The sequence below is a fragment of the Cebus imitator genome, unplaced genomic scaffold (assembly GCF_001604975.1).
Source record: "Cebus imitator isolate Cc_AM_T3 unplaced genomic scaffold, Cebus_imitator-1.0 Scaffold0, whole genome shotgun sequence".
NCBI classification, from domain to species: Eukaryota; Metazoa; Chordata; class Mammalia; order Primates; family Cebidae; genus Cebus; species Cebus imitator.
In genome coordinates this window covers 10697164-10709900 of record NW_016107315.1, presented here as the reverse complement: position 1 = coordinate 10709900, position 12737 = coordinate 10697164, and the positions used below count along the sequence as shown (strand labels likewise).

At 41.0% G+C, this 12737-nt stretch overlaps 1 protein-coding gene across 4 annotated transcripts in view; it reads left to right on the top strand.

Annotated features, from left to right (window-relative positions):
* The first annotated feature begins 3652 nt into the window (after positions 1-3652).
* SNRK (SNF related kinase) overlaps positions 3653-12737 on the top strand; it is a 71407-nt gene continuing 62322 nt past the window's right edge. For 2 of the 4 annotated variants that reach the window (XM_017522525.2, XM_017522547.2), the window contains exon 1: positions 3681-3817. The gene's annotated coding sequence lies outside the window, so the exon portion shown is untranslated. Of the gene's footprint in view, positions 3818-6860; positions 6911-12737 lie in introns of all 4 variants that reach the window. The other 2 variants (XM_017522533.2, XM_037733562.1) reach the window with 2 other exon arrangements.

Genomic DNA, 12737 nt, shown 5'->3' with positions numbered 1-12737 from the left:
GCCTTGCCCTCCTGGGCTCAGGTGATCCTCCCACTTTAGCTTCTCAAGTAGCTGGAACCAAGGTGCATGCCACCACTCCCAACTAATATTTTTCATTATTTTTGTGAAGATGGGGTCTCTGTGTCTCCCAAGTTGGTTTTGAACTCCTGACCTCAAGTGATTCTCTCAACTCTGCCTCTCAGTGTTTTGGGATTACAGGATGAGCCACTTCTCCCAACCCAGATGAAAATATTTCAAAAGTGGATTGGGGTGATGGTGGCATAACTTTATAAATTTACTAAAAATCATTGAATTATCCACATATTACTGGTGAATTTTATGGCACACAGATTATACTTAAATAAAACTGTTAAACAAAAGTATTAAATCTCCTAATTTGAAAATGTTCTCAACTAATTTCAATTCTTGAAGAACCTATGTGGGGAAAAACAATGCTAGGAGTCTGTGGGTGAAAAGCCCTGGGACTGCCTGTTTGCAGCCTCAGGGCTAGGTGGCAGGAATAGAAATTTGAATAAAATACAATCCTTGGCCCCCCGGAGTTTAAGATTCAAAGGGAGAAAATATTGCAATAAAATTACAAAACTGTATGATATTATGAGTGGGATGGTTCTAATACTTTCTATAAACTCAATCTCATCAACAGTGGTTCTCAGACTCTAACCTGTCTCAGAATCATCTGCAAGTCTTAAAACAGATAAATCAGTTTCTGATTCAGTAGGTCTGAGGTGGAACTGGAAAATCTTCATTTCAATCCAGTTCCCGGGAGAAGCTGACGCTGCTAGTCCAGGGAGCACACTTTGAGAACGACTGCTTTACATCAAATTTATAAGAAAGGCATTATTATCATCACTGTCATTCTAATTTTGCGGAAGAAACACATAGAAGGTTATGCAGCTTTCCCAAAGCCATCTTGCTCTTAGCAGTAGAGATGAGGTTCAGTGTCAATGTCTGTCTTATCTTCTAGTTCATGGTTGCAAACAAGCAGAGGTAAGGACTGGCATTTCCAATTCTTGTTTGCAACTATCAAAAATAACACACACACACACACACACACACACACACACACACACACACACACACTGGACCTTAACTGACATCTGAGATAAAAGAGTAGAAGATGTTAACTGATGCCAATAGGGGGGTGAAGGAATCTTTGAGGAACCCTTAGGTCATTCCAATTAAGCATTATTTTGATCATACTGGGATGAAGCCAGGATCTAGAAATGCATAAGTATAAACATTGGAAAATAACTAATTAAATAGGTAAAAGGAAATGTTATTAAATAAAATGTCATAATTCAAAATTGAACTGTATATGACTACTCAATGTCTGTCGTTTTAAATACATTTATTTTAAATTTTGAAATAAATTTCAAAAACTAACAATATCCAGAGAAGATAAGCTTGTTACATACCCTGCTTTTGGAGGTCTGAAGATGAAAATGACAATTCTTTCATCAATCTGCTCAATTTTCACATTTTAATCTAATTTGTAGCACCTCTCTGGTTTCCTTCCAATAAACAACATCTTCCTTAAACTGGTGGCATTATGTTATTTTTGAGATCTGAATCACAGAGACTGTAATACAAGCATGCATGCTTCATCTTGTCATTTTGTAGAATGCTGTACATCTAATTAAAGCTTCTTACAGGTCCATAAAAAGACCCAACATCAAAAAAGCAGTGTGTTAGAGAAAGCCCCAGGGCAGATTGGAAAAGGGGTTTCTTCATTAACTATAAGCACATTTGCTTAAATTGAAAGTTGAGTAATAATATATTAATTTGTACTTGAATATTTTTAAATACTGCCCAAGCATAATCAGATCATGTTACCACATTTATGGTGTGGAACCAAAAATGGGTCACGTTCTTGCCAGCAGCACTTCCGCTACCCAAGAAATACTGGGGATGAATAAATGATTTACCATGTGGCCAGTACTGCATCCCTCTCTAGAAGAGTGTTGGAGCCAACTAACTTCATTTAAATCAATTTATTATTTTTCCCTTTTTCATTAGTTTTGCTTTCTTATGCCTTGTTTTCCTTAGAAAATTTATTCAAAACCTAAACGGCAGCAATATACTCTATTTTTCAAGAGCTTATATATTATTGTCATTATTCTGTAGTTACTGATATATCTCAGGGACTACAGACCCCGGGGGGGTGGAGGCCTTCGACCACTGGAAATCCTTTGGGAAACCATTACAGTGGTATTTTCTCCCTTTAGTTGGCTAGAGTTCCCTGAATAGTGGTATCTCCCTGAGAAGAAAGGTACATGACCTTCCTGCTTTCTAGCAACAAAGTAACAAATTCTACAAATCCAAGTTAGGGTCTCAAGCTTAATATGCTGCTACAGTTAGGATTTCCACGTCAAAATGAGATGATTCTTTCGCGGTCTTTTCAAGTCAGAGTGATCCCAGGTGGCAGCCTAAGGCGCAGGGGCCTAATCTGAGACTTTCCTTGGTACTCTTTCACCAACGGATGCAAGGGCATTAGGGGTAACTGGGAGTTCCCCTCGATCAGAAAACCCTATGGTATTACCCTGAGAATCAAACTGTTTGCACCTCCCAAGAATCCACTCCTGCTTCCCAACCATCTTCCGACATGCAAAGTTGATGCCACAGAAACAGAAAGAAAAGGCTTTTGACATTTGCAGGTCAACAGAGATTTGCTAAAAACCTCTAGATTTCTCTTCGCACTCCAGTCAATTCAACCAAGCTTGCAGCATCTAAGCAGCTCTTCTGAAGGCTTGTGTCCTTTGCTAGGGGTCCTTTCTTGGGGAAGGGTGGACACAACGTGGGAACAGAAGGGGAAAAGCAGGTTGGAGAAATCTGGCGTCTGGCTTGTTGGTGCTCCCTTCCAGGAACCCCGAAGAGCTGATCTCTATTGGGTGCCATGCTTCCAGGGGTGGGAATCCGGAGTCCCCTCCCACCCTCTCCGGCCATCCCTAAGCTCTCTTCCAGAGCAACCCGACCTGGCGACCACACCACTGAACCATCCAGGGCTATGGTTAATGCCCGGCGTGCTTTGAATCTCTGACTTCCTATGCTTTGATATGTCACCACGACCGTTTACTTTTCCATGCTGTTGCCAGAGGCTGCCTACCCAGGGCTGTGTCTCCCGCTGACCTTTAAGGCCAGGACTACATTCAGATGTTGGGCTTTTCCAATTTTGCGTAAATAACAAATCAACATAATGTTTTCAAATTAGATTCCCAGGGAGAATAAACTACAGAGAAAAAAATATTATGTATATATATGTATATGCTTATGTGTATGTATGTATATATACATGAAAAAAAAATTTTTTTAAAATCCTTGTTTAAACCTGGGAGGGAACCAAACAGTAAAGCGTGTGCGGCTCCCTGCCCCAGCCACCAAGACGCAGTCCTGTACAGACGCGGTCCCTTCTCGCCGATTTCCCCCGACAGCTCGCGCTACTTTTCCCGGCCATTGTTCCGTGTCCCTGATGCTTCCTCCTCCCTCGTCCTCCATCCTCCTTGGGCACCTCGCCCGCTTTGTCCCGCCAGCCGCCGCAGTACCGACCAGCCCGGGTCAGAATGCCGACAGGATGCCCTCCAGCAGCCCGCGCGCCGACCGCAGGTGCGCAGCGCCCCGCCCTGCCCTTCCCGCGGCCCCGCCCCAGGGCTGACGTCACAGTGACGCGCAGCCCGCGCAGGCGCAGCTCGCCCATACCCCCTCCCCGCGGCCGGCAGCCCCGCTCGGTATTATGATTAGCGCTGGGTGCGGGGTTTCGGCGGCCGGGAGGGAGTTGTCGGCGCCACGGCCGCTGCGGACGGACGCCTGCCTGCCGGCTAAGGTAGGGGCGAGCGCGGGGCGCGGCGGGGCGCTGCGGTTGCGGGCAGGCTGCGCGGCCGGCCTCCGCTACCTCAGTAGCCTCCGCCGTTGCCGGACTGGGCTCCCGGGCCGGGGCGCTCGCCGCAGGCGGAAAGTAAGTTGCGCTCTCGGCGCCGGCCGCAGCGCGCGGCCCGGGAGGACGTGGGGCCCGGGCTGCGGTGGTCCGGACCTCGCGGCGCGGCCTGGCGGCGGGGCGGCGACGGGGCCCGGAGGGAGCAGTCACTGCGGCGGTGGCCGCGGGCGCCCGGAGGCCTTGCCCTTGCGGCCGCGGCGGGATTGCGGCACCTCGGAAGGCGCCCGCATCTCCGCGCCCCGCCCCGGAGCGGGCCGAGTGCGGCACCCGGCGCCCGGGGCGCCCGGTTGGGTGTGTGTTCTTTGAATGCGTTTTCCCCTTTCCGACGACTGTAAAAATCTGGCTGCAGCAAAGGGGTTCCTCTGTCCAACTGCTTTACAATAGAGTGGGGATGTTGTTGTCTGTAGAGAAAGGGCAACGGGGTAAGGAAGGAGGAGCAATGCCATTCCCGAGGGAGAGCTGGAATTTTTCGGACTGGGAGACTGGGAAACCTACGTTCTTTTCCACAGTCATCGCCTGTTGATCTCTTTCCCGACCATTTTACAGGAACCTTCCTGCGTCTTACTTGGACTTGGGTTGCAGGAAAGTGGCAGCCTTTTATCTTCGGGGTTCTTAGAGCTGTGCTATTTCTAACAGTTGGATCACATACAATCCAGCAGCTTCATAGCCAGTTTCAGGATTTGGGAAGAATTTAGCAGTGGAGTTCCTAAATCTGTAGAGGTTTGAGGATATGGGACCTTTCAAACTGTCATGTTACTCCCCCCCACTTCCCTGTAATTATGTACATTCTCAAAGTCTTAGCAACAGTGGTAAAGTTAACTTAATGCGTTAAACATGTTGTCAGGTTTTAAGGTGAAGGGTGGCTTGCAAGTGTTGGGCATACTGTTGAATGTCCACCGAATTCCTATCAAACATGAAATGCCTCAGTTTGGGTGCCTTGTGTGGGGTGGAGCACTATGTCCCAAACCAGTCTTTAACTTATCAGAATATATATAGCAGTGTACCTTAAAGCCCCGGTTGTCAAGGCTTATGTAATCAGTTTGTTAATTTATAATCTCATTATATTGCTTTCCAGATTTATAGAATAATTCCCTTAAGGAAATCTGCCCTCAACGTCTGCTTAAATATTTCTCTTGGACTTGGATTCCTGAAGAGGAATGTACTGTACAAGTGATGATTAAAGCATACTAATTAGACAAGTTTCTTTCTTTAAAGAACACCAAATACCAATTTTTTTAATGTAATTATATGTGTACTTGTCCCTGTGAGAACAGGTGACATTCCCATTTTACAGAACTAGAAATGAGAGAAATTACATGACATTCCCAAGGACGCATATTGAAGCAGTGTAGAAAATCAAGTGTATGGTGCTAACTTTTTGTAATACTCTCATCTTCAAGGCTTTTCAGGCAGGAAGCTTTCAGTGCCACCTTTCAATTTTTTTTTAAATTTGTATAATCAGTTTTTAATTGTTCGTTTTGTGCACAAAAATTACTCTTGCCCCTTTTTTAAAAAATATAATTCTGAGTAAATTTTTCTGTATTATTGCAATAAGATCCATTAGTTTAAAACATGCTAGAACTCAAAAGTTGTACTAACTTTCATTTTTCCAGACCAGAAGTGTAGCTTGGGACTTTATAGTTTAGATTTAATCACATAATCCTAAAAGAAAAGCTTTTAAATGTCCTTATTAAAATTGAAGGGCTTTCATGATATTTATACTGGTCACAGGAAATACTGTTCATCTAAACTTTACTGTGAGTACTTTACTCATATAGAAAGTGAAACTAAATAGAAAAATATTTATTTCTGGAGATACTGAACAGCCATGGTTCTAAGCACTGGTATAAAGAAGACATGATTTCTTCCCTGTAGCAGATTGTCTAATCCTGAGAGCTCTTTACACTGCCCAGGAAGAAAAGGGTACAAATGAACTTTCCATAGGCCAGAATTAAACGTAGATGAGAAACTATGTACTTAATTTAACTGCATCCCAGCCGTTTGCTTAACAACCAAAAGAAAGAGTGTTTACAGCCAAGATACTTTAGTAAGAAAACTGTTATTCAGAATTTAGGTATTTCCAAGTGTGTATGTATGTGCAGGTAAACTTAGATCGACTTAGGTGGAAAAGTTGAGTGGATCCTAGCAGTTCTGAAGATAAACTTAACCTTTGGTCATTTATTGATGGAACGTTTTTGTGTCTCTTTTGAGGGCCCTAGGGTAGAGGGAGGGCAGCAGTAAAAAGGTGAATAAAAATCAGTTCCTGACTTTAGTTGTCTAGAAGCTATTGGGAAACACCAAGGAAAAACTAGCAAGAGTACAGATGAACTGTGGTAAGGCATAGGGGAAAAGCTTGCAGAAGCACAGGGATGGCGGCAGTGAACAGTCTGACATGGAAATGCTTCACAGAGGAGGTGATGGTTAAACTGGTCTTGAAGGATAAGAATTCCCAGGCAGAGAAAAGGGGAAAAGACTCAGAAGGTTCAGGGAGGGTGAGAAGAGACAAGGTCAAGTGGTGGGAAAAGAACGTAAATCCAAGTAGGTGAAAGGGAGTGGAGAAGGCCGAGACAGTGCAGCTGTTCTTTGCTTAAAGCCTTTGAAAAGGAAGGAGAGAAATGGGGCAGTTGCTTTGGGGAATGGAGGAGAAGGTTTTTGGTGCGGTGCTTGTGTTTTGTTTTAACATTGGGAAGAGCTGGTATAAAATTCCTCAGATTTAACGACCTCGTGACTGAGCACTGGAAGTGTGTTGTCTGCTCTGGATAATCCAGAGATATGTCATTGATCCTCATCTGCTTTTCTGCACATCTGCTTTGGGTTGTGGCTCTGTGTCCTATGGGAAACCATTTCTTGCTGGTGGCAGGAGAGAAATCTGTCTAAAGAGGATTCCTGCTTTGCCCTCTCTGAACATTTATTTCTCTGCTGTCACTTCCAGAGCCTCCTGAGAGTCTGCTTTGGCATCCCCAGCATTTGGCCTCTGCTCAGGTAGGCTCTTCCATGGCAAATCAGGTCTCTTTACCTTTCCTTTTGCTATTATGCCCCCTAGTCTGCTGCCATGTAGCTACTCAGCAGTTACTTCAGATTCAGAGGGCATTAGTTGTTCATTTGACATGTTTTTAAGTTTTGGAGTATCTTCAGGCCCAAAGCAAGATTAGGTCTGTCTATATATCTAAACACATACCCTCTTGACTACATATTTGCCTGGGCCGTTTAACGTAGGTTATGACAGAATGCCCCAGGAGCCTGGATTACACAACATAATGGTCAAATCACAGCCTCACTGGGCCTCAATGTCTTAGTTGTTTACAACGTTTCTTAAACCCACAAGACTGTCAGCTCTTTGAAGGCAGAGACTACTTCTTTGATCTCTACGTTATCAGACCCAAGTAATACCTGGTACATAGTTTGTACCAAGAAGTGTCTTGATGAAGACGCTTAAAAAATCTAATCTTTAGTTTGTTGATTTTATCTGCCTGTTATAGAAACCACACCCTTTCTAATAAAGCTGGGTTGAATTTGAATTGTTTTTCCAGTCAAACAATAATAGAACTAGAAGGAAATCCACTCTCTGCTAGCATGTTGTAGATGCTCCTGTCCTGAAAGTCCAGTCTGAGAGAACAGCATCACTGGCTACCATTCTCCACTGGAGTCATTCTAGATTGCTCTCTTTGCTTAGCCTCCTGTGCATTGAGTTCTTGGATTCTACTTCCAAAATGTGTCTCCTCCACAACATCCTTATCATCACTGTCTGTGTACCAGCTGCCCTCATTTTTAAGTCTAAGTAGTCATTTACCTGGAGATGTTTTCAGTTGTCTTCTTACTTGTCTTCTAGCTCTCTATTCTTGCTCTTTCAGTCTGATCTTCCCTTTGCTGCTAGAGTAATTTGTTAAACCGTCGTCTCTGATTGCTGTTATCCTGCTCAGGATTTTTCTTTGGCTCTTTATGCTGGCCTTCATTTGTTCATTTAATAAATTGTATCTGTATACTTGGCAGGCCCTGGATACAGAGCTGAATGAAATGAACATGGTCCTTACCTGAACTGAGCCTATCGTTTAGTTTAGCGAGGGACACAGATTATTAATCACACAGTCACACAAATAATTATATGACCCCACAGTTGTGATAAGGGTCATAATGCCAAAGGACACGGTGCTGTGAGTGGGTATAGGGAGCTAGTATGTGCAGGGATTTGAGGAGGGGAAGGGGATGGTCAGCAAGTCATCCTTTAAGCTGGGCCCTAGAGCATGGGTAAGGGCTAGCCTAGACTTAAGAAGTAGAAACTGATTAATTTTATGGAATACAAGACCCTTTGGGTATCTGGCTCTTACCTACCTGCCTGACCATGTCTCCTACCTCCTGCTTATATTGTTGTCTGAGTCACACCAAACTTCCTCGGGTCTCTTAGCTGAAAAGCCTCTTCCCTTCCATTGCCAATTTCAATTCTTAGCTCAAATACACAAAAATTTTTATGTCTCCAGAATGCCATCTGTGGCATTCCGCAAGGCAGATTTAGGGGAAAAGAATACCTCTTTTTGCACGTCTGTTCTCATAAGAGACTGTATGTGAACAACTTGAGACACAGACCTTCCTAGTATCCAGTACAGGTGTTTAGGGGCCAGTTTTTTGGGCCAACTGGAGGTGAGGTTACTAATAAGAAAATGAAATGGAGAACTGTATATACAGCCTCTCTCTAATACTGTAACCTTGTAGGAGGGAGGCCAATTCTGAAGTTAGGGGGATAGAATCCTTAGGGGATTTGTATTCTACTCACACCCTGCTAATATATATTATCCCATTTAGCTTTCACAATAACTGTCCAAGGTGGTGATTATCTTTGTTTTATCAAGACATGCCTGTTTGTAGAAGTTGAGTAACTTGTTGGGCTGTAGATCCTGTAGTACTCTTTCCACTGTGCTGTCATACCATTCTGCATATTTGCTGAATGAATGAATTTTGATCATTCCTAAAGTGTACCTCTGTGGTGAAGATAATAAGAAAAATTTACTCTGTGGTACTTTGAAATGTGGAATCTTAGGACTGTTATCCTAGCTCCTTCTCTGATGTCCCCTCACCGCCATATGTACACACACACACTTAGGTTATTATATTGTCTTTTACTCTGTATTGCATAGCTAGGGGAATAGTAATCAAATTTGTTTTAATACCTAGCTATGTTGCTTCTCCTATATTACAGACATTATATTGTAGATATTTTAATATAAGTTTTACTCTATGACTTTCATATAAAGTTCATTTTAGATTTAGGATAATATGCTAACAAATACTCACAGATGGATTATTAGGCTAGAGTATACTATATATTCATGGATCTCTTTTTGAAATAGCCATAATATTATACAGCCTTTTTATTTCACAGTGGACAAAAACAGAGTGATTACATTTTTTTCAGAAACTGTTAAAATATTTAATTGGTGTGTAACTTAAAAAGAAGTAAGTTTTTGTGATTTGTTGCACTGCCTGGTGATCATAGTCAACAATAATGTATTGTACATCTTTAAATTGCTGAAAGAGTAGATCCTTAATATCCTCACCACACAAATATGATAAGTTGGTGAGGTGAAGGATATGCTCGTTAGCTTGATTGAATCTTTCTACAGTGTATATGTAGATCAAGTTTAGCTTTCTATTTTACCTTATTTGTTGCATGTTAAACACTTCCCTCTTTATTGGCATAAAGTATTATGAATGGTACTAAAGAAATTTGGATTGAGAGTATTCAGACTACAGTTTCAGGGCATTGTTTTGTCCTTTGCCTTTCTATTTTCTGAGTATTTGCTAATCTTCTTGTGAGGAAAATTTTTTCACAAATGGAAAGAATATAATTTGCAAAGTACACCAAAATTACAGTTTGGGAAAGGATAAAGGATAATGTTTTTAAGGAGAAAATAAAATCTGCTTAAATTTTACCTGAATTATTTACTTGGTGTTGGCTGGGGAGGAGTCTTGCTGTCACAAAATTGTATGCATACAATTGTGCGAAGTTATTTTCAAGATGACCATTTTTAGATGACCAATATTACCTCAGCCTGTTTTATGAATGGCTATTATCATGTAACTTCCTTTCTCAACTTAAGATGCAGTTTTTGAACATTTCAAAAAGTTTTAAATGGAATTATTTGTTCATAATGTTTATTAGATGAGCCTTTAGTGGCCCTAGGGAGTTTCTTCCCCTGAAGACACCTGGAGCGGGTAACTTGCATAGGATATCAGAATTGGAGGAACACCAAAAATGTCAAAATAGATTAATTTTACTGCCTTTGTTTTTCTGTGAATTAGGAGTAGGTAGAAGCTTCATATTGTTTAAGGGAAAAAAATGCAAGGCCCAGGGGTCAGTGAAGGCTAGAATCCAATCCATGCAACTCTTAACTGGTGTAGGTCCTGGACAAAGTGAGTTCTTAACCTCATTGGCCCTGCCCTTTCATTTGTAAAATGGTTATCACTCTTGAGGAAATAAATGATATAATAAATGTAAAAAATACAGTACATACACAGACTCCTAGTAATTAAAATCTCTTTCTACATTTTGAGACCTGCATTCAAACAAAACTGGAATTCTAATGGGCAACTGTGGCAGCAAAAGACATTTTAAAAATTAGAAATAAGATAATGAAAGAAAAATCTGTGGTTTTGCTTTACTCATTTCTGTATAAACCTGTTTAGGTTAGTAGTAGATTTTTAGTAGTATATATATGGATAATAATGAGAGAGAGCTATTAAGTCATAACAAAAATTTAGTGTTTATGGAACTTTGTAGTGAACAATGAACTTTCAAAATTTTGTTTAAGTTCTCTGATAAGTTTTCTATGTTGCTTTCATGTTAATACGTAAAGAATTTTCCTCTTCCATTGAGCATCTTTGAAGAGAAGCTCTTTATTGTGCATTTTTAATTCTTTAATGACACTTTGATTAAACTTAAGTATAATTCAAACATAGATATTTGGTGAATTATTTAGTATGGCCAGTTTTCCATTCGTTTTGTCCAGCACAGTTGCTCAAATGATGAGCCATTAGGTATTCCTCAGAATCAGCCACCTCTCTTAAGTTTACTAAATTTATCTCACTTCTACCCCAAATAATCACTTCACCCAAACGTGTTTCTCTTTCCTAAGCCAGCCAGCTGTAGGCACTCTTACTTTGTTTCTTGTTTACCCCGCTTTCAGGAATGGCGTTCCTCTACGCCTGTTGAAGGATACGCTCTGGTCTGTGGGCTCCCCTTGTCCTTGGTGAGCCTGCCCTTATGTAATATTCTCTGCGTACCTCTGACGTACCTCACCTGGACTCACTTGTATAATTATTTTTCAGTTTATATGTGCATCCTATTTTTGCTTTTTTTTTTATTATTTCACTTTAAGTTTTGGGATACATGTAGAGAATGTGCAGGTTTGTTACATAGACATACGTGTGCCGTGGTGGTTTGCTGCACTGTAGATCCTATTTTCTTAAATCACTTTTAAGATTCGAATGGACAGGGACTATGTTGTGTCCTGTATAGTTAAGGCTCAAATTATTTGTTAATGAAAATAACTTAATGTTTCTGTTATTCAGAGTGAAGCAGTTGCATACCTTTCTTTTTAAAATATGTTTGTTTTTTTTTTCTCTTTTTTTTTGAGATAGTGTCTCACTTTGTCCCCCAGGATGGAGTGCAGTGACTGATCTCAGCTCACTGCAGCTTGGACTCGTGAGCTCTAGCGATTAGCTTGCTTCAGTCCCCCAAAGTGCTGTGGTTATAAGTGTGAAATATTTACTTCTCAGAGGAAGTAAATATTTCATTGAATATGTCTTGTTTATTAACATTACAAAAAATAGGCATTAGTATAGTACACAGTGTATTTTCGGAAAAATTGATGTATTTCATAGATCTCTTAATGGAAAAGTAAATGGAATGAATAATTATGTACAGAAAGTCAAAATTTTAGTAGCCTCTGCCTTTCCTGGACTATTAAAGCAGCACATATTCACTGTCAAAAATTTAAAGAGCAGAAAAGCATAAAGAGAAAAAATATCCTTTAATCTTATTAATTTAACATTTTAGGTTTTTAAAATATATACATTCATACAGATTATATGCCTTTTTAAAAAAGATTGGGACAGGCCGGGTGTGGTGGCTCACGCCTTGTTAATCCCAGAACTTTGGGAGGCCAAGGCAGGTGAATCACTTGAGGTCAGGAGTTCGAGACCAGCTTGGCCAATATGGCAAAACCCTGTCTCTGCTAACAAAAATACAAAAATTAGCTGGGCATGGTGGTATGTACCTGTAATCCCAGCTACTCGGGAGGTTTAGGCAGGGTTCAGTTGCTTGAACCCAGGAGGCAGAAAGGTTGCAGTGAGCCAAAACCTGGGCTACACTCCAGCCTGGGCGACATAGTGAGGCTCTGTCTGTTAACCCAATGTTAACAGTATGCCACCATATTTTTTTACTTAACATTATGTCGTGAGACTTCCCCATGAAATGAAATAGCCTCAAAATATGGTGGCATACTGTTAACATTGGATATATTGTGTTTTATTTAACCATTTCCTTATTGTAGAACTTTAGATTATTTGATTTTTTTTTGCATGTACAAATATCACTGAACATTGTTGAATATAAATATTTGTCCACATCTTTCTTCGAGACATGAATCTAGTAGTTAAATTATTGCCAAGGATTTTATTTTAAGGCTCTAGAGGCAGGTTGAGTATCTCTTGTCTAAAATGCTTAGCACCAGAAGTGTTTCGGATTTTGTCAGATTTTGTAACATTTGCATATATTTAATGATGAGACCCAAGCCTAAACCTGAAATTAATTTCT